Raw genomic sequence first — 4,393 nt, 5'->3', positions numbered from 1 at the left:
ATTAAACTAGTTCTGAAAAATATAAAGTTTGGGGGCAATTCTGTAAATTTAAACATTTTATTTATTTACTCTTATTCTGACAGAGAGAGAGGGAACACAAGCAGAGGGGATGGGAGAGAGAGAAGCAGTCCCACCGCGGAACAGGGAGCCCAATGCGGGACTCGATTCCAGGACGCTGGGATCATGACCTGAGCCGAAGGCAAATGCTTAACCGACTGAGCCACCCAGGTGCCCCTCTGTAGGTTTAAATCGGGGGCCTTTAAGCAGTTTCTTTTTTCAAGTCACTTCATAACCAGTCCTTATGTGGATGATTTAAGGTAATGTCTAAATATAATTTATGACACGAGTGTTTAACATACAAGTATAAGTGTTAGATTACATATAACTAGTTACACACAGAGGACAATTGTTGCGTAGATCATATCTAGTCCGTTTCCCACCTGGATGACAATCCAGTCTAACAACTAAAGTTGCTAACCATAGAACTCTTCAAGTTCAAATGAATGCTATCGGGCAATCCGTTGCGTTTTGATTTTAAAATATTATTGCGGTAATACAGAATCTGCCATCTTAACCATGTTTGGAGTGTACATTTCAGTGGCATTGACTTCATTCACAGTGTCGTGCATCCCCGGTTACGCTTTTTTTTTAAAAGCCGGGAAAAGGTTTTCACCACGATTACCTGTAATGAAATGTACTCAGAACGTGGGTGCACCGCCTCCATTTCTAAATCTTGATACCTGATGCAGCCGACCTGCAAAAAGGCGTGCGTGTGGAGCTGGGGGGCGCACGGGCGGTCAGCGGGCCGCAGGGATCCCTGGGCTCGGTCGGCCCCGGCGGGGAGCGCAGCGCCGCGGCTCGGCGCCCCCGGGCGGCCTGGACGCGGTGCAGGGACGCGCAGGGCCAGCGAGGGGAGCTGCAGGGTAACTTTTCCCAGGGAAAGCGGCCGGTCGTCCCCGCTAGAAGCCTCCCTGCCTTTTGTTTGTTTTTCTGCCGGAGGCTGGAGAGCGGCCGGGTTCCTGCTGCTCCACCATGCGCCGCGCGGCCCGTGCGACTCGCCGGACCTCCCGGGCGTCCCTGCACGGACCGCTCGGTCTGTCCTAGCAGGGATCGCCCCCATCCCCAGTTCCCCTGCGGGCCGCTGCGCCCCAGTCGCCGAGGAGCTGCGCTCACCGCAGGGGCGGGCCCCCGCCTGGGTTCGCGGCGCCAGTAAGTGGGGCCAGGGATTTAGGGGCTTCTGCTGGGCGACCTGTCACTGGGGGTGAAGGACTGGAGCTGCGGAGGGACTGCTCCCGGGGCCCCCGCGAGGGGCTGCAAGGAGAGGGAGAGGCTAATGGGCTGTAGTTTCTCTCCGCGGTCATGTGGCTCTCTTCCCCTTGGCAGGGAAACTCCCGGTTGCTCGGAGTCTGGAAGATTTTAATGGGTGTTTACCTTTCGGTGTTAAAGAGGGGAAAGACCCTTGCCGGGTTTGTAAACCCCTTTAGTAGGATGTGGAGGACTTGGTCTTGGAATTTTCCTGACTAGGCCTGTGGCTGTCCCACATGGGGTCTTAGCAGGAATCCTCCCACATTTATGTGCAACCATTTTTCACTGGGTTTCTTTCTGCTCTGATTTCTTCTTACTAATCTGAGTAGATGTTATGAGAGGGATGTTGAAGGATTTTTCCAGAGCAGCCGTTTCTTTCGAAATGTGCCTTTTCAAGTCTGACTTGGACACTGACATTGAGGGCTTTTACTTTTACTTTTAAATATAAAAGTAGTTGAAGGCATCATTCTGCAGAAAAGAGTATTCATTTCTACTTATAATTAAGTAAAGATCTGCTTTTGCTAAAGCTGGGCTATGCTGAGAGAATACTGCCTTGAATTTTGCATGCAAGTCTAGATTTCTCCAAGGTATTGGGACTTGTGTTTTTTATTTTGGCCCAGAGCACTCTTTGTAGCAATAGAAGTTTGATAGCTACACTCTTCATTTATTGCATTTTTCCAGTGAGTAGGCTTTCAGGATGTGCCCCAATAGTGAATTGTACTGTTGCTGAATGTAAAATTAAAAAGCTTAAAATTTGTGTAGTCAACATATAAATTATTAAAAAAAATTGTGTCCCAGCCATATGCTGGCTGTACTGAGAGTTAATGTATGCATAGATATGCACATTTGAAATCGTTTCTGGACAAAGCACTGCAATTTGGTAAAGAATCCTTTTTTTTTTTTGGTAAAGACTCTTTAAGGCCTTCCTATCTATCTGAGGACCAGTAATTGTAATACACTAGGAAGTGGGTGTAGAAATGAGAGCAGTTCTGGAATCCTCTATTTAAAATGATATCCTGTACCATTGCCCCCTCCCTAAGGTCCAGCCCCCATGTGACCCGGCCTACTTTCTGTTTCCCCCCTGTACACCTTACCTTGCCCCTTCTCCAAAGTCAAAGCTGTTGGCTGGGCAGGAGTGGGCAGCCCCGTTTCTTAGTGAGATCGGTTTAGTTTTAGATGATGGAGGGATGTGTTGGAGGATTGATGGAGCCTGTCTGAGTAGGCAGAGGTCTGTGCTCCTTGCCAAGGGAACTCAGCATTTAGTCACACAGAAGTGGTTTTTCTCACTGAAGTTTCTTACCTACAGACTACATGTAAACGACCTCTCAGGATAAAGAACAGGTCTTTGGGGGTTTTGTTGACTGTGCAACACCATCAAAGCTCTTTATATACTTTCATTGTTTTCTTCTCAGTGCCTTTTGAGGTTCCCAGTAAAGGTGGAAAGTCATGTCAATCTTGAACCTTTGGAATTATCTTTAACCATCTTTTCCTTCATCCTTTGTAACAGTGAGTCACCAAGACCTTTGAAATGTGATTTATACAGATCCCTCCCTCCATATTCTAATGGGTAGAATTAGAAGTCTTTTTTTTTTAAAGATTTTATTTATTTATTTATTTATTTGACAGAGAGAGACACAGCGAGAGAGGGAACACAGGCAGGGGGAGTGGGAGAGGGAGAAGCAGGCTTCCCGCGGAGCAGGGAGCCCGATGCGGGGCTCGATCCCAGGACCCTGGGATCACGACCCGAGCCGAAGGCAGCCACTTAACGACTGAGCCACCCAGTCGCCCTAGAATTAGAATTCTAATTCACCTCACCCTTCCTCTCCTGCGGACTGGAGCAGACTCAGCTGGCCACCCAAGCCTGGCTCTTAATTAAGTCCTCAGTATCTGTTTGCTGAATGAATGAATGGATGAATGAACGAGACGCTCCCTTTTCTGTTCTCTTCAGCATTTGTTGTCTGTCTAATTTTTCTAAACTATCACTTCCTCGACTCTTCCCTTGCCTTTCAACCTGGTTCCTCTCCATTTGCTATCTCAGGCCTAAAATAATTTGCCTGGTTTTTCAAGGCCTTCATAATCAGGCCTCACCCCCTCCTATCTAAATCCTGTTTTCAGCTCAGCGTACATCCCCGTGCTCTATGCGGTTTGGTCTTGCTGTCCTGCTAAGGGGGCCCGGCTCATTCCCACTGCAGTGTCACTGCCCACACTGCTCCCCTAGAAACTCCCTCCTTCCTCCTCACTCTCCCGGGCAAATCTTACCCATCCTCTTGAGAAGGAGCCCCACACGCGCCTTCTTCCCTAATGTCTTCTCTAGCTACTCATTTCTCTTCTCTTTCTTTATTTTTTTTAAGCTTTTTTTTTTTTAAAGTAATCTCTACGCCCAACGCGGTATCTTTTTTCACGACCCTGAGATCAACATTCCCACACTCTCCAGACTGAGCCAGCCAGGTGCCCCTCTCTTCTCTTTCTTTAACGTCTTAAGGTACTTGTTTGTTAATCCTTCATTATATTGGCTGTATTGATCTCTAATTGGTTTAGGTTATTTTAAGCCTCTTCAGGGCAGAAGCCATAGTTTAGGCTGGTAATGTGGTGTCTTGGGCTTTGGAGTCAGGCAGAATTGCGGTCAGGGCCTGACTCCACCTATTACTCCTGTGGCCTTCCCCTAGCATTTGAAAAGAGGGGAAATGCCTCCCCAAGCAGGTGGTGGTGTGGTGCACTGGTCGACAGTGCCTCCACAGGGCCTGAAATACGCCTGACTAAAATCTGCTCATCCCTCCGCAGTGACTCAGTGACTCAAAGAGGCCTGAACATTTAGGACATATTTGGTAGGTATTTATTGACTGACTTGTAGTCTACTACAAGTCATGGCTCAGCCTGGAGGCCCAGAGGACAGGGCAACCGTGCAGCAAATCCTCCGTGAGTGTTATCCTGCCCTTACTTAACATGGCTTGAGCTGAGGTTATTCCTGGCTATAGCTCTGCTTCTGGGATCTGTTGCTGTTTTTCCATCTGAACCTTGCCAGGAATGCTACTGCCTTCTAGTTTGTGTGTGTGTGTGTGTGTGTGTGTGTGTGTGTGTGTGTGTGTGT

General features: G+C 48.1%; 1 protein-coding gene across 2 annotated transcripts in view; it reads left to right on the top strand.

The window, feature by feature from the left end:
• Window positions 1–964: 964 nt before the first annotated feature.
• Window positions 965–4,393, top strand: part of LOC141369927 (uncharacterized) — a 19,708-nt gene continuing 16,279 nt past the window's right edge. The window contains exon 1 of one of the 2 annotated variants that reach the window (XM_073905102.1): window positions 965–1,209. The gene's annotated coding sequence lies outside the window, so the exon portion shown is untranslated. The remainder of the gene's footprint in view (window positions 1,210–4,393) is intronic. The other variant, XM_073905101.1, reaches the window with a different exon arrangement.

The sequence above is a fragment of the Callorhinus ursinus genome, unplaced genomic scaffold (genome assembly GCF_003265705.2).
Source record: "Callorhinus ursinus isolate GAN/ISIS: 27379988/994484 unplaced genomic scaffold, GSC_fseal_2.0 scaffold22, whole genome shotgun sequence".
In the NCBI taxonomy this organism is placed as follows: domain Eukaryota; kingdom Metazoa; phylum Chordata; class Mammalia; order Carnivora; family Otariidae; genus Callorhinus; species Callorhinus ursinus.
Note: the sequence above shows the minus strand (reverse complement) of the source record. Positions and strands in the feature narration are given on the sequence as shown.